The sequence below is a fragment of the Drosophila nasuta genome, chromosome X (genome assembly GCF_023558535.2).
Source record: "Drosophila nasuta strain 15112-1781.00 chromosome X, ASM2355853v1, whole genome shotgun sequence".
In the NCBI taxonomy this organism is placed as follows: domain Eukaryota; kingdom Metazoa; phylum Arthropoda; class Insecta; order Diptera; family Drosophilidae; genus Drosophila; species Drosophila nasuta.
The window spans coordinates 5,180,785-5,208,242 of record NC_083459.1 but is presented as its reverse complement, the minus strand read 5'-3'; the positions used below and the strand labels follow the sequence as shown (position 1 = coordinate 5,208,242).

Genomic DNA, 27,458 nt, shown 5'->3' with positions numbered 1-27,458 from the left:
CATGCTTTTAACAAGCTGCAAAATGCACCGCAGCCCCTTTGCGGCGATTTTTTTTTCATTTTTTTTCATTTTTTTTTTTTTTGTTGTCCGACACATTCTTCACTTCTTCTACACTTGCACAAAATATTGGGGCAACCGTTAAACGAATTGAACAAAGCTCAGAAAACTTTCTCATCGAGAAGTTAGCGGTAAACTCGGCCTAATTATTTTTGCCAATTTTTGCGTTCTAATTAATACAACAAATATTTCATAGTCTGTTGTTATTTCGAGTTGACATCAAAAAAAAAGATTTATTTAATAGCAAATTTGTGTTTTCTAAATATATATTAGTTGCTTTATTCTACGTGCTGCTTAAATTCTTCTATCTAACTTTGAAATACTAAGATTGGTATACTAAAAACTAAATTTATATAATTCATATTTAAAAAGGTTTTTCTTAATTATACGTTTTATTTTTGCTACTTTTATTTCGCTTATATTTAAATACTTCTTTCAAACTAAACTATTTAAACACTTCTTTCTAACTTTAAAATACTAAACTTGACATTGCAAAATATTCACTTAATACTAAATTCATATTCTTAATCTTAAAATCTTTTTTTATTAATATGCAATTTACTATTTCAATTATATTTGCTCACCTCGACCATCAAAGCATTTAATTTGGCATTTATTTAATACTATTATTTAATACTAAATACCAAATGTTTCTTTTGTATTCGACTTTGTGTTTTTCCAACACTAAATAAATACTAAATTATTATCATACAGCATCGCTTCAAATAAAATTATTTGTATTTTGTTTATGCTTATTTGTTCGGCCTTAATATTTTTCAAATTAACGCAATGCTTAATATATAAAAATAAATTGTAATTTAAGTAAATTACTTGCTTACAAACTTGGTCATGCTTTTAGGGAGCTTATTTATTTTTTCAATATTTCGAATTAGTAATTTTTAATGAAATGAAACATTAAAGACTTTAAAGTGCACTTTGATTTTCTTATGCTGAATTTCTCAACTGCATTTTAGATTTAGATAAAAAGTGAATAAATCCTTAACTTATTAGTAAACTTTGCTCACTTATATTTTCATATTTAATTCGAATTGCACGCTAATTTCTCGCAGTGTGCGGCATTTGAGCTGCCTTTGGCAATGCGCAGTGCAACCATTTGTGGCAGATGAAGCGCCCACGCGGTCCGCCAAAAGAGGCAGCAACAGCGACAGAGGCAGAGGCAGTAACTGAGAGAGGGGGAAGGGGAGAAGACAGTGTGCCCAGGTGCCCTGGTTGTCCAGGTTTGTCCAGCTGTCTGTTCCGTTCCGTTCCGTTCGGGTCTTGAGGTCCTCAAGTCCCCGAGTCCCAGGCAACATGGCATTTTTTGTGCATGTATTTGCATTTTTCATTTTATAGAAGAGAACTAGAATGGAGAGGGAGGGGGAGAGTGAGGAAAGAGGAAAGAGGAGAGAAGGAGAATGTGGAGGACGTGATTGTTGTTGCTTTGCTTTGCTTTGCTTTGCTGTGCTTTGCTTTGCTTTGGTTTAGTTTGTTTGTCAGACTCATTTGAATGCAGTCGCTATTTATGTTTTATGCTAAAGGCAGCTCCACACGGGACAGATAACACGCAACAACAGCAAACTGTAGGGGCATCGTGCAACGTGCAACGTGGAACGTGCAACGTGCTGCGGCGACAACACACCAAATGGGCTCCGCTGCTGTTGTGACCAGTTAAGGTAATGCTTGGGTTGGCCAGTTCACATCATCATCTGTGTGTGTGTGTGTGTGTGTGTGTGTGTGTGTGCGTTACCTTTGTTTGTTTCTTCTCTTCATCTCGCTGCCTCATCTGCCTTTTAAGGTGCGTTAACTACACACAAATGCAAATAGTTCTGAGGCACACACACACACCCTGACCCTGACAATGAACCCCTCGAGTGTGGCAGGCAGGCAGGCAACTTATTGAGTGATTCGTTGATGCCATGTTCATAAATCACAAACCCAAAGGCAACTGTCCAACAGCTTGACAGAGAAAACAAACGAGCTGAAGGGCAGCACAGACACTTGTACTTTTCAAAACTCAACGAGACAGAGAGAGAGTGAGACACAAAGTGTTGCAAGTGTGAAAGCGAGCATTCAATAGAAACATCAGCGGAATCGAAGAGGGAAACAAGTTGATGTGCTTTATTAGATTTATAAGTGAAATGCAGAGAAGACACTTCAAGAAGTGATGATAGTACTAGATGCTTAATAATTGCATGTGTAATTTGAATTTAAACAGCAGCCACTTATTGTAAAGCAAAGCTGAGAATACGTTTAGAGAAAGAAAAAGACAGTTGGGAATAGTAATATATAAAAACATTTGGAAAATTATATGAAATAAATCAAATTTATTTTCTAGAATTTCAAACCAATTATTGTTTAAAATTTGAAAAAGAAAACAAAACAAATGAAGTTGCTAGATACAGTTTAATTGAAATACATCTTAAATATGATAAAGAACAAATGATGAATGTTGTCTGAATAGAAAATTTGATTGTTTATTTATTTAGTAAAAAAGTTTATAAATAGTTTTGGAATACAGTATGGAAACAAGGCAGATATATATCTTGTTATATAGAGATTTATTTAAGAACATCATTTACAAGTATTTATTCCTCACATTGCCACAATTGCAAATTGAAGAAATTACAAATAGATTGATGGAATAACTGTAGCAAATTCGCAATTAGAATTGCAATCAATTGTGGAAATAGTTGAGTAAATATCTGTCATAAATATGGCGCTGTCTTAATTCAATTGATGTGCAGCAGATTGCAATTATATATCTATATGTATAGCCTCGTATTTGTGGCAAGCAATCGTGGGCTGTGCAAACCAAAAGCCGTTAGAGAACAGAGGAAAAGTAATTTTAGAATTGAATTAAAGAAGAGAAATGAAGTTGAAGTGGAGGAACAAGCTGAAGAACAACTAACAACTAACAACCACAAGTTGCAAGTTGTTGGTTGCAAGTAGTTGATTGCAAGTTGATCATACGCAATGATATCCATTGATGTCGAGACAGAGACAGGGAGACAGAGAAAGAGAGAGAGAGACTGACACATCGTTATAAAGTGGACATTTCAAATGGCAATATGGATGTGAAGACTGCGTCTCATTTGCATACTGAACTCAAACTGTGTGTGTGTGTGTGTGTGTGTGTGAGTGCAACAGTTGATGTGGCATGCAATGTGGCAGACATCAGCAAAAGCAGAAGTGAAGTGAAGTGAAGCATGGTGGCCAGCATTCGACTTGCCAGTTTGTTTTTTGTTTAACGAGATGAACGAACAACGATAGAAAAATGTCAATGTCAATGGGTGGCTTCGTCTCTTGTGCCACAAGCAGAGTCAAAGTCAGTGTCAGGGGCAGGGGCAATGGGGTGGGGCAGCAACCAGCAACTGGGCGACACAACATTGACATTTGCATCGTTAGCCAGAGGAGCTCTTTCGATGTCGATGTCGATGTCGATGTTGCTGCTGTCATTGTTGCTTCATTAGACAAAATAAAAACCCGGCTTTGGTTAATAAGGCAACTCTCAAGTCAATCAGCGAGAGAGCAGCCAAAACAAGCAACAACAATCAGTTGTTGGCCAAATGCCGTTGCTGTTGCTGTTGCTGTGGATGTTGCTGTTGTTGCATCGGCATCTTGTGGCCGCCACAAACCGGTCAAAATTAACCTACTTAGAAAAAAAAGCACCGCCAGTTGCTCTCGCCTTTCCCCCAAAACACCGAAAACCGAGAAAAAAAAAAACGAAAAACTGAAAACCCGAAAACCGAAAACGGAAAAGCCAAAAGCAAAACAAATCTTTTGTACGTGCCACAGATGCTGGCCGAAGATGTTGCAGCTCTGCTCTTCTCCCCTCCTCTCCTCTTCTCTTCTCTCCGCACCCTAGAAAATTTTCAAATCATAATTATCATTATCATTTTTTTCCTCGCCTGGCCTCGCTTCGTTTTAACTTTAGCTTTGCTCACGCGACCAGCGCCAGCGATAACGATACTGCCCACTTGCCACGCCCCACCCCACCGTCTCGGGCGCATCTTAGCTGCAAATTATATACTAGTTGCCACAACAACAACAACAACAAAGATCAACCCTATATGGCAAAGGCAACAACAAAACGCAACTCCTTTTTTGGGGAAAGCAAAGGCGTTACATTTGAAGTTAGAAGGGCAGCTTTCAGCTTTCGGCTTCTTATTACTTCGTCTCACATAATCAGATCAGTTTACCCAACTCTAAAGAAATGTGAGAGGAAAGTTCTTAAGCAGAACTTGTGAAAAAAAAAAACGTAAAAGAAAGAATAACATATTTATTTCAAAGAAGACTACAAAGCTATAAAAAATGATACAAAGTAATCTTCAGAAATATTTGAATTCAACTTCAAATATACAAACATAACAGTTGAGAAAATATATCAGTTTAATATTTATAGATATAAAAAATTCCAGCAAAACTGATTTTAAGCATGAAATTATGAAATAAATAAATATGAAATATTAAATCGGTTTACAGAAGAGAATAATTGCAGAATAGAAAAAATTCAGTAGAAAGCTCTTCAGAAATATTTGAATTCAATCATATATATTTATATTAGTTTATTTACAATACTTAGTCTATAATAAAATAAAGAATTCGTCTATATACCAAATATAGATTGCGGTATATTTCAGTATTTTTGTTATACATTTTAGTATATTTTGTATTCGTTAGTATATTTATAATGCACTAATATATCGATATACCGCTTTTAGAATTTTGAATATTTTAGTATTTTTGTAGTATATTTTTTGGTATATTTTTGGTATATTCTTAGAATTTATGGATCATCGAGAATTCTCAATCTAACTTTCTTACTTGTTTTCTCTTATTTAAGAGATTATTATTTGCCAAGAAGAAACTTCTCACTCAAATTTTCTGCTGCTACTCACAATTTTCACTGCAAGCATTATTCTAAGAAAGAAAGCTTTGTTAAATTGTTCTTTGGAAAAACTCATAAACAAATTTAAAGAAATATTTCTTATCAACATAAAATTAAGCATCTTAATTTTCAACTGTTCTATCAACTTTGAAAAATTTGAAATTCTTATTATAATCATAATAGCGTAAAAGAGTAAAAAAAAAAAAAATATAAATGTAAAAACATGATTGGAGAGAAAAATGTAAGAAAGAAGTTGGTTGACATGATTTGAGAGCAGTTTGTGGTGCATCTAGTTAAGATCGCAAACCGCAGCTTGGAATAAATCTCTAGGGAATTGCATTGAAGTGAGAAAGAGAGAAGAAGAAAGGGAGGAATGGGGGAAGCTTTGTAATGAGAGAGCTATCAAATAACCGATAGCAGTAAGAAGAGTATAAATACTCGAGTATATATCGGATTTCATAATGTGTGGGGATATCATGTCAAATGGGTGGCAATGTCTCCTGTCAGATTGAGGTTGACTCTGCTCAATGCAGCTGTGTGCAGCTTGCAACTGGAGTCTGATTGCGTTGCACGTTCTTTTGTGGCACATTTGTGAACTGTTAGATTTCCCTAGATGAAGTTTTCTTTCTACTCTGAGGTTAACCGCGCTGCGAAATTGAAAAAGCAAATAAATGAGAAAATAACACGTAATGGGAAAGAAAAAAGTAGAATAAGCAAATGGGAAAATAGAATAGAGTAAAGAAAGAAAACTTGCAACCGCAATCAGGTCTAACGTTAGTTTGCCAAGAGTGTGTCGATATCATCATCTGCAGCTGCGGCTGCGGCTGCGGCTTAATTGATTAGCCACAAAATGAGGCAGTAGCAAAGATGACAACAGCGTCAACACAAATTAGAATTTGCCCAAGCCAAAAAAATAAGAAAAGTAAAGAAGTCTGCCACGCCCTAGCAAAAAAAGGTGCTGCTGGCTTGCAGTAGCCAAAACGCTTCGTGCAACAGCATCGTGTTGCAAGTAAGCCAGCAAGCAAGAGCTGCAGAATCAAGTGATTACTGTCTGGCATCACGAGTAATGAAACGTGACTCAAATCGCAGTTAAACACCCCAACGACACACACACACAAACACACACAACCAACACTCTGCTCAAATCCCAAAACGAGACGAGCTAAAACACGAGGCAAACAGCAATTAGAACAGTCCAAAAACAACTGGCAACAAGACCAAAAACTCTTGTGTTCGTGCCCCAGGAGGCCACATTGACGAGACGGAGGCAAAGGCAAAGGCGGAGGAGTGAAGTCTCTCCGCTCCGATCTGCCGCATTGAGAGCTCGGCTACATCATCAATGTCGTTGCATGTCAGCCATTTGGATAATGGCGACCATTTGGTCCCCGGCTGCAACAGGATGTTTTTCTTCTACTTCGACTTCTACTTCGACTTCTACTTCTACTTCAGCTGCTTCTCGTTTTCTTTGCCTTGCTCTGCTTTTGTTTTGGGATGTGTAACAAGACACCAACTACAAGAGTCAACTCTCTGGTTGCCCAAAGGGCAGGTTAACAAGAGCAACTGTTGTTGGTTGCTGTTGTTGCCGTTGTTGTTCTTGCTGTTGTCTGCTGCCCCAGGAGGTTGCAACTTGCCTTCGGCTCTGTGGAATGCAAAGTTTAAAGTTTAGCGTCGAGCATCGAACATCGAACATCGAGAAGAAGTCGAGAGCTATCAATTGATTAGCCTAGACGTTGCGTATGCTGCTCAGCTATATTTCAAGATGCATTTCACAGATACATTGCAGACACACAACAAGATGCATTTTAGATGCGAGCTGCAAGAATTAGCAAACCACGTCTATGTTTTTATACGTAGATTTATGGTGCACACTATTAACATATAGCTACAGTATTTAAGATTCCAGCAAATGTTTGGCTGCGAAGTCAGAAGTCATTTAAGAAATACTTACTCTATGGTATATTTTAAGTGCTTTACTATCTCGATATTCCAAATATAGCCTTCGGTATATTTGAGTCAGATCAAAATTGTGGAAGTTATTTAAAAAATACTCTGGCTAACCAACTGATATATTTTGTGGTCCATGGTATATTTTGAATGCAATACTATATCGATCTACCAATTATAGCTTTCGGTATATTTTGGTATTTTTGTGGTATATTGCTAATGTAGTTTGTACTAAATGGTTTAATTTGAATGCTTTACTATATCGATATACCAAATATTCAAGTATATTTTGGTATATCGATATAGTACTAAGTCGATATACCAAATGTAGCATTCGGTATATTTTAATATTTCGTGTGTTTCATTTTGTAAACTATGGTATATTTAAAATGCAGTTCTATGAAGAATATACCAAATGTGGGTAATATAATATAGTTTAGTATTTTTGTAGTATATATTTATTATATTTGTAGCTTTCTTGCTAGTTTTCTCTCACTCAAGAGATAATTATTTGCCAAGAGGAAACTTCTCACACTAACATTCTGTTGTTGCCTAATTATCATTGCAAGAAATGTTCTGAGAAAGAAAGCTTCTGTTGAATTAGAATACTTAATTACGGATGCACTTGTTGCCCTCTTTTCTAAGCTCAGCCTGATTATAGCTTACCTTTGGCATTGCCATTGCCTTTGTTTTTAATTGCCATTTTTTGCAGCCATAAATTAAAAATCATAATTTTAGGTTTTCATGCTCATACTTTTTGTTGTTGGTGCGGCTGCAGTTGGCAGTTGGAAGTTGGCATTTCACTTGATTTACATGCAAACAGAATCAGAACGCTATAAATGGTAATAAGCCCGCCCCGATTTCTCCATATCTCCATATCTCGATATTCCCATATATCCATATCCGTTGTCTTATTTTTTTGTTGCGGCCAGCTAAACACATTTGCATATGGCAAGCGAAAGCAACAAATATTTCTTGGGGTCGCCAAAAAGGTTCGGCCCGTTAGCAGCCCAGAAAACCATCAGCGAAGAAGAAGCAAAAGAACAAATACAAATCTGCATAGAACGAGCCACGCCCCACAAAACAGGGGGCATGCAACGGCGTGGCACACACACACACACACACACGTTTCGCTCTGTTTACAGATGCATGCAAAACTGACACTGCAACACCAAGCATGGACCGAAAGGCAGCCTAGACTTGGTCACTTTTTGTGCACTGAGAGAAACTCTTGCGATCAAGTCAATTCAGTAAAATCAGGATATAATAATTGGATTTTTTAAATATGTCATCAGCAAATGCAAAATTTGAATTTAGATAATTGTGTGTGAGATACACGAAACACAGTGCTGTAGTATTTTTAAAATATACCAAATTAATATACCGTAAAAATACAACAATATAACCAAAGCTATATTTGATATATTTATAAACATACCAAATAATCAGCCAAAGTAGCTAAGACCCTATTGCAGTAGTCTCTGAAATCTAGGTGTTTAAACGGGCGGACAGACAGACAGACGGACATAGAAGAATATATATACTTTATGACTCCTTGTGTCTGTTACACTTAATTTCCTGCAGTCACAAAGTTTTAATATTAATCAAATTTAGACAGTCGCTGTTGTCTGACAAAATCAAATAGTTCTAGCTCTCACTCAACACAAATTTGTCTCAGTGTATACCTAGAAGCAACTAGCCAAAGATATCATCACACTCGCACACCTAGCTTAGCTGGTGTTTAAAATATTTCACTTTTGGCCCTGGCCCTGCCGCCCAGTTGCAGTTGCAAGTTTGCCGATTGCCGCTTTTGTTGCATTGCCACAACAATGGCCACAGCTGAGGATGATTTCTTGGCCGCCGTCTCCGCATCGGATTCTTTGGCAAACGGCAAATGTAATTCATGGCATTAAAAAAACACAAGACGCAAAGGCAAAGGCAAAGGCAGCGGCAGAGGCAGAGGCCTCAAAATGGAAAATTGCCATGCATAACAATTTTTTCTATCTATGTTTCTACACTACATTTTTTTTCTTCTCTTTTCTTGTGTTTTTGTTTATTATAAAGAATAGAAGGCGTAGGTAAGGGGGAGCGAACAATTTATGCGAAGCGAACGCAATTCTGTACGAGATATCAGAAAAGGTTTCCATGAAACTTGGGGCTAACTTCTGCCTCTGCCACTGCCACCACCGCCTTCGCCACCGCACTCAATTTTTAAGCTCAGTCTCAGCCTCAGTGCTAGCGATAACAGAGATCGAGCGCTGCTGATTATGCGTTGAACATCGTTAGGTTTTCGGATTTACCTTCTTTTCTGTCCTGTTCTTTTCTCTCAGTCTTTTTTTTCACTGTGCTCTTTTGTTAGATATTTGTTAAGTTCAGTCGCCGTTAGATTAGCGCACCGCATTCAGAGCAGTGTTGGCAACTTTGCCGCAAGGCAACAACAAAACAAAAAAAAAAACAAAGCTATTTTTAACAAATTTCCGTTAACGTGCTCAGCAATTACCACAGCTGAAAAATAGTTCATAAATTTCGTCAATATCGTACGCTCTGATATCCAGCAGCGATAACTTTTGTATTTATGGTTTATTATGTGGCGGCATTTATTTACAATTATTGCTTTTTGTTCGGGCTCTAAAAACGTTTATAATTTCTTATCCTTAGAATATCTTAGAATACAATCGTTGTTTCCAAGCTAAACTGAAACCATTAGTTGAAAATACTCATAGAACATTTGCAAATTATTTCACTTGTATTGTGTGAAATCGAACAATTTATACAACCTTAAATCTCAATTTTGAGATTTTACATTTACAAGATTATAATCTTGAATCTTGAATTTCAAGATTGGGCAACTAAACATTTTTGTAGAATTTTAATCTTGATTCCACGATAAATCTTCTTGATTCAATTGCGATATCTTATAATTCAAAATTATTATTATTGACGTTTTTTCTTTCTGTGCCACAAAATTAGTTGACAATATGCTCATAATATTTGCAACACTTACATTGAAATTTATTTTATTTTTTTACAATTTTTGCATAGTTGCATCTAATATTTGTCTATCAACTTTAAGCTTAAGCTTAATCAGCAGTCGAATGTCATATGATTTATAATTATTCACAATTTTTTTAATTTAAATATATTAGAATGTTATTTAAAGTGATTTTTTGCCAACATTAAATTTTTGTCAGTTGAATATAATTTTTGAATATAATTCTAAATTATGTTTCATAGTTTGTTTAACTTCTCTGCTTGGCACTAAAAAAAGCCAAGTGCGCATCACTAGGCAGCATTCGAAGTAAATTTTGTATCTATTGCTCTCTCAGTCTGTGCAATTAAGTGATCGCGGCAGCAGCTCATCAAAGCAACAGCTCGGCGTAGCTTAGAGCAGCTCCTAGGGCCAAGCAGATGAACCAATCAACGGATCACAGCAGCTGCAGCAATAGCTGCAACCACAGCAACAACAACAACAGCAACATCAGTGTCAGCTTCTGGCCATGTGGCATTAGCATCAAGCAACGGACTTCAAACTGAAGCTAATGTTGATGTTGATGTTGATGTTGATGTTGATGTTGATGCTGATGATATTGCTGCTGCTCTTGTTGTTGCTGTTGCTGTGGTTGCTGCTCTTGTTGTTGTTGTTGCTGTTGGCTGACTGCCCAATTCAATTAACTTTCACTGGGATCGCAAGCTCGCTGCCATTATGATTCTGGGCAACAAGCCTCCAACTGGCGGCAACTAGAGCCAGTTGCCAGTTGCCAGTTGCCATTTGCCTCTGTTGCCAGTTGCCATCGCTTATCTCAGCGCTCGAGTCTGCAGCACGTTTGAAGCGGGCCGCGTTCTCTGCTGTTGCTGCTGCTGCTGCTGCTTCTGCTCAGTAATATCGCCGTGGTACGTGTCGTGTGTCATTAAGTAACGGTAATTTACCACACAACACCGACGCGATGTGCGTCGCTTCATGGATAACCTCAAGTACAACAAAAAAAAAAACTCAAAACAAAAAAAAAGTAGCATAATCGAGCGCCGATGGCTGCGATGCGATGCGGGTTTTTCGCCTCCATTTTCATGGCGCATGGCTCTGCAATGCGCCAATTTGCTGTTCTTGGCCATTTTATGAGCGTATTACAAAAAATAAACACAACTGAACAAGAAACGTAGTGAGCCAAACAAAAGACTTAAGCGACAAACTCGCCAAGCCCAAGCCTGAATTTTACTTTGTGCTCGAGCTCGTTTTTATTTATTATTTTTGCTATTTGTTGGTATTTTTGTATTTGTTATTCTATTTATTATTATTTTGTTCAGCTCTCGAAACTTTTTTGATTAATCAAATATCATTTTTTTTGGCTTTTACTTTCAGATATCACAACGAAAGCAAATCTTAAGCAGACTACAAATTAAGGTAAGTTTCTAAAAAGAGAAATATGTTTATGTACTTTTATGTTTACATGTCAGCCTGACTGGCCAGATACCCTGTAGTTATTTATATCTACAACAATTTTGAGCTGTTTGAGATGAAATGTAAGCAACAGGAAAATAAAAGTAGAAATGTGAAAATGAAATAAAAACAGAAATATAATTTAGAAGTAGACATAGAGATAGAAATAGAAATAGAAATAGAAGTGAAAATATGAAATAGAAATATAATAGAAGTAGAAATAGAAATTGAAATGGAAATAGATAAGATATAAATAAGAATAGAAATATATACTATATATAAAAAGCAATGGAGATAGAAGTAGAAGTAGATATAGATGTAGAAATAAAACAATATTACTTAGTCAAATAATAAGAAGATTTATTTATTTGTTCATTATATTAAATATAGTTATTCATGCTAAATTTCGACTCAAAAACCGACCACAATTTTATGCTAAGAATTCACTTCAGCCCAAGCAACTGAAATACCCTTTGCTTTGAAAATTAAGCAAGAGACTGTTTGAAGATTGATTATGCTTTTGGCATTATTCATTTCATTTTCATTGAGCTGCTAAACAATTCATAAATTACGCTAAGCTGCAAAACGTTTCGAGCCATAAAGAGCGGGCTTCACTTTGCTTTTACGAGTCGCGTTTTGGCTATAAAACCAAAAAACAGAGAAGAGAAAAAAAGCTGAGAAAGCATGGGAAATCGTTATATAGTAAAGTAACAAATTCAACTATGCAAAACATTTAATGGATGGCAGAGAGGGAGGAGGAGGAAGAGGAGGAAGAGGAGTAAGAGGAGGAGGAGGTGTATTAACCATTAGTAGCGACACGATTGCTGTTGCTGTTAGCTGTTGCTGTTGCTGCTGTTGAAGTTGGTTCTACATATAACATAGAGAGGAGACTTCGCTTTCACCGAAATCATTTTATTTATTGAATTCTGTGCATGTCGAGCACGTTTGCACGAAACAACCAAAAAGACAGACGGACAGACAGACGGACTGCAACTTTGAGGCGATGCGACATTTGGAACATGTTGGAAAAAGTCGCGATTGTCAAAGGAGGCAGCAGCAACCAGCAACCAACAAAGTGCTAAATAAAACCGTATACAGGAGCAGAGAAGAAGGAAAAGAAGGAAGAGGAGGAGGAGGAGGCGGGACATATGACAACGGCCCAGCACATGTTGGCATGCCAATGAATTTTTAGCCACGATGCCGTGGCAAATGTTTTGTGTGCTTCCCTCCCCTCGCCTCGCCTCCCGCTCTGCCAGCTGCCTGAGTGGCATGTGAATGAGACGCCATCGAAGTAAAATTGGTAAAGAGTTTGGCGTTTTTTTTTTTTGTTTCTTCATGCTGTCGCTGTTGTTGCTGGACAGAAATTGTCTTAGGTCGTGCCAGCAACGAGGCGCATTATAAAAATCCACAACAGCAGCAACAACAAGAGCGACAACAGCAACATATTCGTATAAAAATGAAAATGAAAAGTTCTCAAGCATTTGGAAATGTCTGAAAACCTTTGACAGCGCACGTCGCGCTCTATTGACAGCTGGAGCGGAAAAGTGGAAAGCTAGAAAGCGAGGGAAATGAATTTGAGGGAAGAGACACATATTTGTGCGACACATTTAGAACGAGTGCAACAAAAAGTGCAGCAAAATAAAGCAACAAAAGAAGAGAAATATTAAAAAGAAGAAATTGAAAATATATATAGAAACAACTAGCAACAAAAAAAAGAAAGAAATTATAAAATACGAATAGAAATAGAAAAAGAAATATAAGTATAAATTGTAATATGAAATATGAAATAAAATATAAAGTAAGAAAAAATATATAAAAATAAACAAGTTTTTTAGAAACATAAATTATATAATAAATATAGAAATAAAAAACATAAATATAAATGGAACTATATATTCATAAATATACATAAAAGCTACAAATATAAAAGGAAATATAAAAAGAAAAGGAAAAAAATTTAAAATATAAATAAAAATAGAAATAGGAATGTAAAATATGAATAGTAAAAAAAATATAAATATAAAAAAAAACTACAAAATATAAATAGAAAATAGAAAAATAAATAAAAGTAGAAAACATAAATAGAAAATATAAACACACCTAAAGAAATCGAAATACAAATACAAATATAAATACAAATAGAAACAGAAATAGAAATCCAAGAAAACAAAAAATTAGAAAATTAAATAAAATGTACGCATAGACAAATTGAAAAGAAAACTAAACGCCGCAATGTCAAAGTGAAAATCAGAGCACAGCAAAGAGACCACACAACAGAAAGGGGAGAAGAAATTGAGGGGAAGAGGGAGAGCAGAGCAAATTGTTAAGCTGGCCGAACAAATTGAATGACCGCAATTGGGTTGTAAAAATCAAGCGTAGCAATCACATTTCAAACTGTCGCTGCGAGGCTTCTAAAAACAGTTTCTCTATCTTTCTTTCTCTCTCTCTCTCGCTCTCCGATCGATTAATTTGCACAATTGCATTGCACAAAAGTATCGATAATTGTGGCCCAAGGACAAAGGCTGTTGTCGCTAAACAATTAAGAGACAGCAAAATAAATGCTTTTGTCACATTTAAAAAGTATTTTTTTAAAACTGACAAGTTTTCGATAAGTAAAAGGTATTCTTGTAAAGTAATCGATAAATTTATCGAAAAGCCAACAGCGTAAATAAGTTATAAGTTTTCAAATAGTGAAAGGTTGCTTAAAAATTTGAGAAATAAAACTTATTTTATAAAAGTGATCGATAAATTTATTGAAAATAAATGTCGAAAGTGATTTAGACAGCAACGAAAATCACTTTTCAAATAGTTGATCAAACATTAATTACTTAAATTGCTCAAGCATTAATGACTGATCGATAACAACTGGAGTTATCGATAGGCGGCTGCACAGCACTGGCATGCATTTGATCATCGCCCCCACAGTTGACCGCAAAAACTCATTTAGTCGACAGGCAAAAAGAAAGAGCAGCTTGGGAAAGAAAGGTGGAGAGTGCAACGTGTTGCAAGTTGCATGTTGCATGTTGCTCGAAACTGGTTTGATTTGTCGGCCAAGACCAAAAAGAGCTGCAGCGTCGGCCAAATGGCGTCAAATGAGCCAGAGACCGACAAAATAAAAATCTCGCCAACCGCGAGGTATCCCCAAAAAAAAACAAATCAAAAAAATAAAAGAAAAGAAAAAAAACGAACTCTCTCAGTTCTCTGACCCACAAGTTGCAGCATTTGCATGTCTCCCCCTCCCACCACCGCCTTTTGCTTTTGCTGCATGTTTGCCAGCCCCACCAAATCTTTTGACAATCAGCCAACAACAGTCTTTCAACGTGTGTGTGTGTGTGTGTGTGTGGGACTTGGCCCACTTTGATGTGATGTGACCGCATTTGCTGGCTCATTGTTGCCGCAGCCGATGTTGTGCAGCGACTTCTAATCGTTGCAACTGCCACACGCTGCTTCGCTACTTCGCTGCTTCGTTGCTTTGCTATTGCTGCCAATAAAAAGAGAAAGAGCAGCACAAACAGAACAAGCAAGACGGCAGCCAACGCACTTTCCCACAGCGAACTTGCCACCTGACTCACTTTAATTAACTGGGCCAAGTGCTGCGCTTGCAATCGATAACAAACTCAATTCAAGCCAATGCGATTGAAACTACAATTTATTGCTTAATCAAAGAGAGTTGAAATCAAAGAAAGCTATTCAAAATTTTAATTTTTACATTTTTATTTTTTTTTTATTTTAAATCCAAAATAAACTATGTAAAGATTAGTTTAAAAATGCAATGAAATTAAAATGAATCACATTTATTTCATTCAGCAATTTTACTAGCTGAAAGTTTAAACTTCAAGTTTTACATTCTCTTTTTTTAGGCAATACAAAAAATTCAACTATTTAAAAGATAAGGCTTAATTTAATTGCATTTCGAAACGCTAAATTCATTGTTTAATAGAATAAAGCTTAAATGAATCACGTTGATTACGTTTTGCATACATTTTGATATATTGTTATATCAGTTGTTGACAAATTTTAAATGCAAATACAACTGATTCATTTATCAAACAAAATTTTAAATGAATAACAATTATTTTAGGCAATAAAATTAGTAGATTTCTAGATTTAATTCAACGTTCATTTTTTATATTCATCTCAGAATATATTGACATATCAGTTGCATTCTACGCTGATAAATTGCAATTAGAAATGAAAAGAAATACAATTGATTTGCCTTTTCAATTAAAGTTTAAGCAAGTAAAATTTATTATCTTAGACTGAAGATCTTAGTCGCATCATTTCATTGTAAAACGAAATTGTATTCATTGAAGAAAATGTGCTTAAAGTTTAAAAGTCGAATTCTACATTCCATTCTTATATACCATAAAAAAGATAACCTTATGAAAGATAGATACTGTTCATATGTTGTTAGGTGCGGCAACAATATTTCATGCACTCAACTGCAAAGCAATGTTTTGTTGTTGGGCTAACGAAATATGATTAATTTCAAGGAATTCCGCACGAAAAGTGTCATTCTCAGAAGCTCAGAAGATGCGCCACAGAGCCGCAGCAAAAGAAGTTGCTTTGGCCCTTTGTGCGGGGAGAGAGGGAGGGAGGTGGGGAGGTAGGGATTTGTGCGTCATTAACATGCAAGAAGAAGTCGGCAGATCAGATCACGAGCGTTGAGCAAACAAAATGCCAAATGCATTAGCATTCAACTTGATCAAATCGCAATGATGATCAAGCAGTTAATGAAGAAGCATGATGATGATGATGATGATGCTGCTGGGGCACTAATGACAGGCTCTGTCAGTCGCGTTCGTCCACTTATTTCCTTTACGAAGGCAGCAACAGCAGCAACCACATCGACATCGCCAGCAACAGTTGGTGGCTACGTGCGTAGCATTTGCCGATGACTGTTGCGGATTATGTGGCGACCTTTGTGTGCCGCCCCAGTCAAGCAGACGGACACTCGAAGGGGCAACAACAGCAACAATTTTGTGCACAATTCAAATCGAAAGAAGGCACATTTCAATGTGCCCCATTGTGATGGGCAATCGGGGCAACAGCAACAGCAATGGCAACGGCCAAAAGCAATAGCAACAGCAACTTGAAGTTTAAGCAACAAAACAAAAACAGTTTCTATCACATTGCCGATCTGCTGTCTGCTCTTAACTTGGCCAAAAGAGTTATGCAGTCATTTCTCAAAGATCTTTTAGTAGTTGTTGTTGTTGTTGTTGCCCGTTTGCTTGATTTCCGTTTTACTGCTGCTGCTGTTGCTGTTGTTGCTGTATTCTAACGCTTATCTCAGCGTCTGTTAACCAGGTCAACTAACGGCAACGGCCGCAAGCTGTTAAAGCCAACTTAAACAAATAACACTCATTCATTCAGACTCGTAATCTCTATCACCCGCTCTAGCTCTCTCTCTCTCTCTCGCTTGTTCTCTCACTCTGCCCGCATCTGTTGGCATGTTCTCAGAGTCTGCGGCTCTCTTCTTTGTGCTTTCTTTCAGTCGCTTAATTTACGCACACATTACGAGCGCAATTCAATTCTTCTATTGGTTTTTCCAGCTTTCTTTCAATTACGAAAGCAGCAGAAAAGAGAGAGAGATAGATAGAGAGGGAGACAGTTAAAGAGAGAGACAGAAAAGACTTTGCCATTTTATTGATAATGGCAAATAATTGTTGCAAATGCGCGTAATTTCTTTTCAGTAATTCGAATTGGCCAGCTTTCTAAGCCGATTTGCCTAATGGCCCAAACAGTTAGGGCCAGCAACAGCAACAGCAACAACAACAACAACAGCAACTGCTGCAGCAATTGGTACACTTCAGGTGCCAACTGGCGCAGTGGTCATTAAATTCCTTTCCTCCTCTCCCTCCCTCTCTCTCTCTCTCTTTGGTTCATCTTCTCTGGGCCAGTTCTTGGCCTTCTCTTGGCCATTAAACAGCTAATAGCTGCCTAATGAAGCTGCCGCAACAATTTCCATTTGATTGCAATAAATTATGAGCAACAACAACATCTGCCCATCAAAACATTTGGCATGCAAACAACAACAAATCAGCGCAAGTTCGTTGCCTAAGTCATTCGTTTGCAGCCGCAACAAAACAACGGCAACTGTTGCTGCTACTGCTGCTGCTGCTACTTTTATTAATGTTTGGGCAAGCATACAAACCAATGACAACAGTGTTGCCATCAATCATGCCACAGCGTGTTGCATGCACCCAGCTGATACCCTGTAAAAATAGCAGCTGAGTTCAAGTTTTTTATATGCACGTTTTTGTTATATGTTTTGCTGCTGCTTTTAATGTTATTGCCACTTTTTTATATTTGCTTCTTTTGCTGCTACTATTTCTACTACATAAATCTGCCCTTTCAATAAGAATAATAATAATAATTTCTACTACTTTTAGTACTAAATTTACTTTGCTTTATGCTGCTTGCTTAATACTAGAATTTCTGCTTTATTTGCTTTGAATTTGTTATACAAACTTAACTTAACTTTCTTTTTAATATTTCCAAGCTTGCTACTCACTTTTCTCGTACGTTTTTTTGTATTATTTCTATTTATTACTATTTCTATAAGATTTAAGCTTTTGCCACTTTAAGCTTAACTTTTGCTTTTTTTGCTGTCAAATAGTAATATTACAATTGTTTGCCATGCTTTTGAAACAAAAAACTTGTTCGTATATGAAATATGCTAGAGACAAGATTGATCTTAGATGCTTTCTCTGTTTTACTATAAAAATACATAAATAAATTCGTTCATTTTTGTCTTGTCTCTGAATTCATTCATTTTTGCAATTATATTTAAATAGAAAAATAATTCCAAAATCATTCTTATCTCTAATTAATGTGGTAATCAAGTTAATTAAAGTTCAATCACTCACATTCAAGATAGCTTTAGCTTGTATTGTTGGCACTTTTCTAACTACTACTTAGCTGTCTCATATTTACAGGGTAACTGCCACGTTGTGCTGCCGCTGTGCGAATGTCCTTAGCATTGATCTTTGCGTGTTGCATTCGAGCTGCAAATGAAAAGTATTTGCAGTGCGTTGTAAGCTCTAATGTGTTGTTGTTATAGTTGTTGTTTTAGATGTTGTTGCAGTTGTGTGTGTATGTATGTGCGTATGTTTGTGTGTAGAATGCCATAAAAATCACACACAACATAATTCTTGGCAAACACACAGCGAAAAGAGTGAGAGAAAGAGCGAAAGAGAAGACAACAGAAACATGCACAATCATTCAGCATGCAACATGGCATTCCATTCCCCCCCTCCTCCCAGTTGCCCCTTGCAACGTCACGTGCGGCAGTCAGAGCTGAATCCGCCTTCAACTGCGCTTCCTGCACCGCTCTCCTCCTTCTCTCTTTGTGGCAATGTCCTGCTGTGGTTTAATTAAATGCTGGTTTTTAAAATTGCAACTGCAAAATGAGCCACAATGGGCCACTTAGGAGCACACACACACACACACACATACAGAGAATGAGGCAAGTTGCAAGTGGCCGCATTTGCTTATCGAGCCGGTTGCTGCCTCACGCTGTTTGCTGTGTTGTGTTGTGTTGCTGTGGCATGTTGCCATGTAGCAAGCAAATTGGTCATCTTCATGTGGCATCTTTAGCCATGCCTCGCGCTCTGCTGTTGCAGCAACTGTTGCTGTTGCTGTTGTTGCTGGCGCATTCAATTATTTCCATGTCCTGATTGTCTTGTCGTGCGGCCAGCGCGAGTTTTGCATTTAAAAATAAAAATAGGCCGGCACAAACTTTTAAATTGCCACAATTTTTAATGAGCCTCCTCCTTGCTGTGGTTGCTGTTGCAAGCGCCAGCAACAGTTGCAGCTGGTAAAGTGTCAGGCGTGTTGTAATGAGCGATGCCACGGCTAAAAATACAACAGCACAGCAATCCAACAAACTGATAAGATAACACACAAACACACACACACACACACTCACACACACAGACACTCGCAGTTGCATGTAAGGGGCAACTAGCTGTCATGTTCATTTGTGGCAACATCTTGAGTTATTCACAATTTACACGTATTCGCAATTATGCCCACTTCTCAACCATCCATTCGCCTCGCTTCCCACACTTGTTGCCTTTCGCCTTTAGTCTCAGCATCAGCCTCAAATGACAGAGCTTTAAAGCTCTTCTAGGAACGTGCTTTCAGCAATGCTAATAGCTTTTAAATGCCAGCAGCTTTTAATGTGCTTTAATTGCCACAAATCCAACACTCGCCGCTTACTAAATATTCCTTTTAAAATAATTGTCTAAAATATTCGCAAGAATTGTCTATAAAGATTTCTAAATAATTATAAAGGGACTTAGAATTATTTCTCTGTCACGCTTCCAATTGCCTATAATATATAATATATTTATAACTATATATTTTCATAATTATATTTTAAATCCATATCTATTTATTAAACAATATTTCCAATGGCTTAAAGTTGTTCACTATGTATTTAATCTATCATTTATTGATTAAGCTTTTAATGTGCTTTCAATATGTTAACTAATTTCATTTAAAAACAATGGCTTAGATTCTTGTTGATTTAAAATGTTATTTTTTTTTATTTATGATGTTTCAATTTTGATTACTTGCTTTGAACTACTTTCAGTCTTGCTTAATAAAAAAACTATTTATAAGCTTAAATTCAGCGTGTACTTAACTCAACTATTTATCTATTCTTGAATGATTTAAAGGCAGAAAAATCATATGCATTTTTAAATTATTTTCATATTAACTGTATGCCGACAATTTTATTAAGAGCTTTCAACTACTTTCTTCTGCTTTCAGTCTTACATAGCTTTTCAACTATTAAATGCTTAAGTTCAGCATGTAATTCCAATCTTAAATTAACTATTTTTCTCAACTTCAAATTCTGTAACTTTGAAACAATTTTGTTTACCAACTTTAAAGTTCAAGCTGCACATAAATCTATTTCTTCGGCAAGTGTCATTAGTATGCTTCATGCTTTGCAGTTTGATTCCAAGTTGAATGAACTTGAATGCTAATTACATAGTGAGCACTGCTTATGCTGCACTTGCCACTTAATCTGCTCTAATAAATGCAATAATAAACTATGCTAATCGAAACACTTTCATTGGCAACACATTCTATCAATAAAACAATGCAGAAAGCCCTGCAGAAGAGCCCTGTCATTAACTTATGCCGCAGAGTGGGAGAGAACATTAGAGAGAGAGAGAGAGCTGGCATTCTCTGCATAGAGAGAGGGTCAGCATTTTGCAATTAATTGTAATTTCGTAGAGGCGCATTGAAGCCGCATCATCATCATCATAATTGCCATAAATCATGCAACGCTGCACTTGCCACACTGTGAACTGACCGTGCCCCTAGTTGCAGCAGCTATCTGTTCGCTGTTTGCTGTTCGCTGTTGTTATCCGCCACATTCCGCGTCTCAAATGCGCTCTAATGACTCCTGTTCTTTGTCTAGCTACAAGTCCAGCTACAAGTCCAAGCTAATGGCTTCGACTTTGGCCTCCTCGACTTTGCCTCGCATAACTTCCGCGTCGCGTCTCGTCGCATCGCTTCGCATCGCTGTTGCAGCTACGTTCCAGGAACGAGGCGACGCTGCAGCCCACACAGCTGATTGAAATCAAATTGCCAACCAGCCAGCCAGCCAGCCAGCCAGCCAGCCAAGCAACATGCGCCACACAATCGAACAGCAACGAAAACAACGAGCAACGAACAGCGATTGAGCTGCTCCACTCCCACAACTTTGAAGCTCCAAATTCTCAGTGTTCTTCATTGTGGGCACTTTGCATGGCACTTCCAAGAAGAATTTATGCAATGTGGCGCAGTGTGTGACCTGCCACAAGTACTTGTGGCAACGGCAACTGCAACTCAACTGAGCTGAGCGTGGGCAACTCGAAAAAAGCAACCACACCCGTTTTTATACCCGCTACCAACAGGATGGAAGGGTATTATAACGTTGTGGCTGCAGGAAATCTAATCTCCTCATAGAATTTATAATTCCTGAGAATCGGTTCAAAATTGAACAAGTTATTTAAAAACTACTTTTGTATATCAAATTACGCCTACTGACATTCTGGTATATTTTAACTTTTATGGTATATTTCTAATGCAGTATTTTAACAATATACCAACTGAGTCCTTTGGTATATTTTAGAATTTTAATGCTTTTTTTATCTTCTATATATATATTTCTAATGTACTTTAACGATATACCAAATATGACCTTCGGCATATTTCACTATTTTTGCTGCTTTGGCTCACAACCAGGTATTTTTGAACCTCTGTGGTATATTTCGAATGTTGTGCTTTAACAATATACCGTATAAGTCTTTTGGTATATTTCAGTATTTTATTGATTTCTCGGACAATCTGGTATATTTTGACCTTTATTGTATAATTATAACGTACTTCAAAGATATACCAAATATGACCTTCAGTATATATTCAGTATTTTCGCTGCTTTGGCTGACAATCTGGTATATTATTATCTCTATATATTTGTAATGTAGCACTTCAGCGATATACCAAATGTGTTTTGGTATTTTCGTTGTATATTAATTTAGTATATTTTCAAATTAATACCACACAATATTGGATAGTGGATATTTCACAGTCGAGCGACATTCGACTGCAGTTTTCTTACTTGCTTCGCTTGCTTTCGAGCAGAAGGGAAGCTGCACTTTCCAATCAACTATATAGTATACCATACAGTATATTTAGTATATAAACAACCTTGAGGCAACGCAGTCTTAGACAGGCGAACTCAGCTGGATGCACACTTTTCATATGACGGCTATCAAGCTGCATTCAACTTGTTATGCAATAAATTTCCGGTTTTAAGAAACACACAAAATACATTCTACTCGTGTTGTTCCGTTTTCGTTTTGCTAAATGCTCAACGAATGCGAAATGTGACTTTGCAACTTGCAACTTGCAACTTGCGGCAGTGGCAGCGGCAGCAACACCTGCACTTGACAAGCAGTCAGCCTGATTTCGTTTCTGTTTCAATCATATCGCATGCAATTCACGCCAAATCACAGCAACAGCAACAGCAGCAACTCGTTCTCTGCGAAGCTGATGTTCATTTTAAGTGGGTGTCAACTTTACAAATTAGTAACGGCATTTAATAGCACACACACACACACACATACACACACTTACTTCGACTCACTTTGCACTGCAGAACAAGTTTGTGTTCTAAGTCATTTGTTTTATGCATGTCCAAAAACTGTTTTGCCACTCCAACTTTCGCAACTCGTTTCTGCTGTTGCCTGTTGCAGCAACTTTTTGAGTCAGTTTTCCAAAACGTTGCCACAGCCACAAAAATTTCATTTTGTAATAGACAACTGTTGGCTTCCTTATTTTTTTTTACTGCCTCTGTTTGCCGCTGCTGAGGCGAAAAGTTGCTTGCAACAAACGGGAATTTGACAATGTGAAAACTTGAAAAGCAGTTCAAAGAAAAGTTTTAAAGATTTCCTTAAATTCATTTTTATTATTACTTAATATTGCTAATACAATATTTTAGTCAAAATAAATAAAATTTGTAATCTCTTATTTGATTTGCACTAAAAATTTTCTTTTACGCATGCATTGAACTGAATTGAACTTCTTTAAAGTACAAGTTTAATCAATTGAATTTGATTTGCCAATTTTTTAATCCCCACTATTTTAACTCCTATAATTTTCTTTAATTCGATTTTATTTCGCTACATTAAATTTTATGAAGAAGAACTTTTTGTGCTTAAGTAAATCATAAATACTTCCTTTTGGCTGGCTCGAAGTGACTCGACTATTAGTTGGCCACTTGCTGCATTTATGGCATGTGGAAATTGCTGTTGAGAAGAAGTTTCTTGCCACTTGCCACTTTGGCACTTTGCCGCATGCCGCATGCCGCTGGCAAAGTCGAGTCGCAGCCTTGGCCTTCCATTTGGCAATGCAATGCTAATGCTAATGCAATTTGCTAGTCATCATTATGTTGTCTTTAAGTTTTGTGGCACCAACTTGTGTCGCTTCGTCTGCTCTTGCCTCCTGCCTCTTGCCTCTTACCTCCTTTCCAGTTTCATCATTTCTGCCTGGCATTTAATATACTTAAAGTGTTTTGCACTGAATATAGTTTTAACTCTAAGCAACATCAACTTGCAACTCCTTCGATTGCTGCCGCTGCTGCAATCTGTGGCAACATTAGAGGCATCTCTGAACGTTGCACGTTGAACGTTTTTCTCCATTTGCCATTAGATGAAGGCCGCTTCGTGTTGGGCCTTCGTTAGCTTTATTCTCGCTTTGCTTTGCTTTTCCTTGCTTTTAATTATAACTTTTAATATTTTCACGCACACACATAGATGAGTATGTGTGTGCGTGTGTGTACAGCTGGTAATTGTGGCAAGTCTTGAGTTGAGTTCAGGTGTTGTTGCCTCCAAGTTGCCCTGCTCCATTGTTCGATTGCAATTATGGCATCGCACTTCTATTGCGGCAAACTGGGAACTGGGACTCGAGTCACGCACACACACACACACACACACACACACACACACACACATGCAGAAGGGGGGCAACACTTCATGTTGAATGATTGAGGCAGGTGCTGCAAAGTTGCGGCGGTTGCACGTTGCGCATCTTTAAACTGCGATGATTGAAAATTGCATAATTGCAGAAAGAGAGTGAGAAAGAGAGACGCGTGTTGTGACAACAAATATATATATATATATACATTTATATATATATATATAGCACATTTATAGACCTCCATTTCCGCTGCTGATCGAGGGGACAACGCAGACGGACTAACAGCAAGTCCAAAGCTGTAAGGCCAGACATCCGTTTCGAGTGTTCACAAGTGTTGACACAGGCTACAGTGCGAGTGTGAGAGATAGCAATAGCCATAGACTGAGCAGAGTGAGAAAGCAAGCGTCTAGAATTCGAACTTGTGGCGAAAGGAAGTTAGAAGTTGATCTGCCAACGAAGTGAGCAGTTTGTTTGCACTTCCAACGAATTGAGACTGCAAAATGTTGCAGATAATTTTAAGAAATTAACAATATGCCTCAACCTAACCTCAATTTAACACAATTTTATTATATAGTCTGCTTATAATTAAGCTCTCTTAAAAATTTTCATTTATTTTACCACTAAAGCACTTAATCGCACAAAATATGCTTGAAAGTTGTTTTCAAAATACAAGGCAATATATTCAAGCTTCAACTTAACCTCAAAAATTGATAACAATTTGCACAAATGACAGATTTATTCAAATTTTGATTAGTTTGCAACAAATAATAGCTATTTAAACTTTCCATTTAACAGTTCTACAAAAGGAAAATAGAAACTAAGCTTCAACTTAACCTCTTAAAATTTACAACAATTTGTAAAATTGCAAATTTAAGCAAACTCTTTTTAGTTTGTATAAGATATAAGCGACTAAATGCTATTTAAGCCCTTCATTTAACCGTTCTACACAGAGAAATTCGAAACTAAAATTCAACTTAACCTCACAAAGTGACAATAATACCGCAAACAATAGATATTTAGAGAGTTTAGAGCTCATTTTGAAAAAATTGCAAATTTAGCTAAACTCTTTTTAGTTTGCATAAAAAATAAACATCTAAATACCATTTAAGCCCTTCATTTAACAGTTCTACAAAGAGAAATTAGAAACTAAGTTTCAACTTAACCTCACTAAATGACAAACAATAGATATATAGAGAGAGTTTAGAGCTCAATTTAAAAAAATTGCAAATTTAGCTAAACTCTTTTTAGTTTGCATAAAAATAAACATCTAAATACCATTTAAGCCCTTCATTTAACAGTTCTACAAAGAGAAATTAGAAACTAAGCTTCAATTTAACCTCACAAAGAACAATAATACCGCAAACAATAGATATTTAGAGAGCTTAGAGCTCAATTTGTAGAAAGCAACAGCGGCAACTCAACTTAACCTCAAAAATGCCAAAACTTGTCAATTTCACGCATTAATTGATAAATGAATGCAATTTTTAATGCTCTACAATTTGTATAAAAACAGTTTTATGCTTAATTTAGCAAAAAAATGAAAAGCAACATTTGACATGCTTCGACTTAACCTCACAAACTGCAAATTGAATGCAGTTTTTTTTCTTTCTGAGTGGGAAAACAATGCTCGCGATACTTGAGACACTTTCCACGGCACACACACACACACGCACACACGGACAGTGCAAAACTGTGCCTCAATCTAACCTCACAAAATTGCAACAATTACGACAATGAAAAAAAGTAAGAAAGAAAGAAATAACTGTCACTGGGACTAATTAAAACTGGAACTGCTTTTGTGTCAGATCTTTTCGCCTTTCTACAAAAAGAAAAACGAAGCAAAACAAATAAAACCAAAAGAAAAAAAAAACGACTTTGCCGTTGGCCTCTTGATGACTGTTTTTTCTTCTTCAGCTTCTGTTGTTGCTGCTTCTTCTCGTTTATTTTCTTTTGACGGTTTTATTTTTTCGTCGTTTCGTTTGGGTATTCATTTCATTCACGCGCTTTATTCATTTCATTTTAATTGAGTTAATTGCATATTATTACTTTCACTGCTCAGCTTGACGCTGCTTCTTCTTTATCTCTTTCGTCTTCTTCTGATTTTCCCCTCTCTTTATTGTTTGTTGTTTGTTGTGACCGTTAGCTTTGAATGCTATCTCTTTTCGACCATGATGATGTACAATTCGCTCTTTCGCTCGCTAACGGCGTGACCTTTGAAGGTTTTCATTTTCAGCGTTTCAACTGCTTCCACCAAAATTCTTCAACGTCTTCTTCTAATGCGCGTTCCCCCCTCTCTCTGTCTCGCTCACTCTGCTGACTGCTTATGGCATTCACTTGCTCAGCTTGCCTCGTAATTAGAGGCCATACGCGAAGAGGAAGTAAACGTGCCTAATGATAACCTTTAGCTCGTTTCCCAGTTTGTGGCCACAGCCACAGCCAACTCCTCAACCTCAACTTCAACTCCATCGCCATCGCCATCGCCATCGCCATCTCAATCTCCATGCACATCCACAGGGCGTCCACAAGCCGAACGCTGAAACGAAAGCAGAGCCAATGTAACTATCCCATAGCTAGAGCTAGAGCTAGAGCTATAGCCATACAATTTTCATGATTGCTAGTTATGCCGCAGTTCAACGCTGCATCATCCATCTAACTAAGTACGCGCCACTGACCAGCCGCTGCCGCAGTCGCTGCCACAGCGTAGAACCCAAAGCGTTGCCCCAATGGAATGTGATGAGTACACTCACAACACACACACACAATCATATACGAGAGTACTCATAGCACTCACACACTCATAACACTATATTGCACTCATTTTTCTTTTCTTCTTCATTTTTTTTGTGAGCCAAGCAACTGCAGTTGCTTCAAGTTGGCATCCCAACTCTTCTGCTCGCCTCTTGTAACTCAGCTTGCAGCTGAGAACTTTTGCTGAAACTTACCACAAACTTGTCTTACGTCTATAGCTGCGACATAACTTGATATCAATGCGATCGGTCGAGTATATAAGATTTAACAGATACACAATTAAGTTTAAATTGAAGCGAAATCAAATAAACAAGGCTTAGCAAGATAAATATCTTCTTTTTTGTAATTAGAACATTTTGTTAGAATAATAAGAAGCAAAATTTGTTTTATTACAAGCTGAAATCAGTGGCGGTAATATTTACTTAAAGGTAGATTTACTCAAAACAGTTTGGTTTAAGAAAAACTTATAAAATGAGAAAAGAGAGAGAAAAGAGAGCGAATTTTTATACATCAAACAAAATTGAGGTAGATTTACTTAAACAGCTTATGTTACTTTAAGAAAAACGTTATATTGAAAAGAGAAATATATTTTTTAAAACTTTATTTTCTATATATTTAGAAAAAGAAAATATACACAATTTATTTTATAAGTTATAACAGAAGAAGAAAAATATATTTTTACAAAAAATATTACGCAAAGATTTTTACACTTTTTGTTTGAATTGAAGCTAAAGCTATAAAACAAAATTTATTAACAAAACAAAAAAAAAAAAGAACTACACGAAGTTATTATAAAAGTTATAATAGAAGAACAAATATATTTTTTCCCCTTTTTATTAATTTTTTTTAGAAAACTACGCAAAGATTTGTACATTTTTAGTTTAGGCAAAATGTATTTTAATAAAT

The 27,458-nt window shown here is 36.7% G+C and overlaps 1 protein-coding gene across 1 annotated transcript in view; it reads left to right on the top strand.

The window, feature by feature from the left end:
• LOC132796057 (uncharacterized) overlaps window positions 1-27,458 on the top strand; it is a 50,645-nt gene that overhangs the window by 14,627 nt on the left and 8,560 nt on the right. Inside the window, exon 3 of the mRNA XM_060807087.1 lies at window positions 11,247-11,288. The gene's annotated coding sequence lies outside the window, so the exon portion shown is untranslated. The remainder of the gene's footprint in view (window positions 1-11,246; window positions 11,289-27,458) is intronic.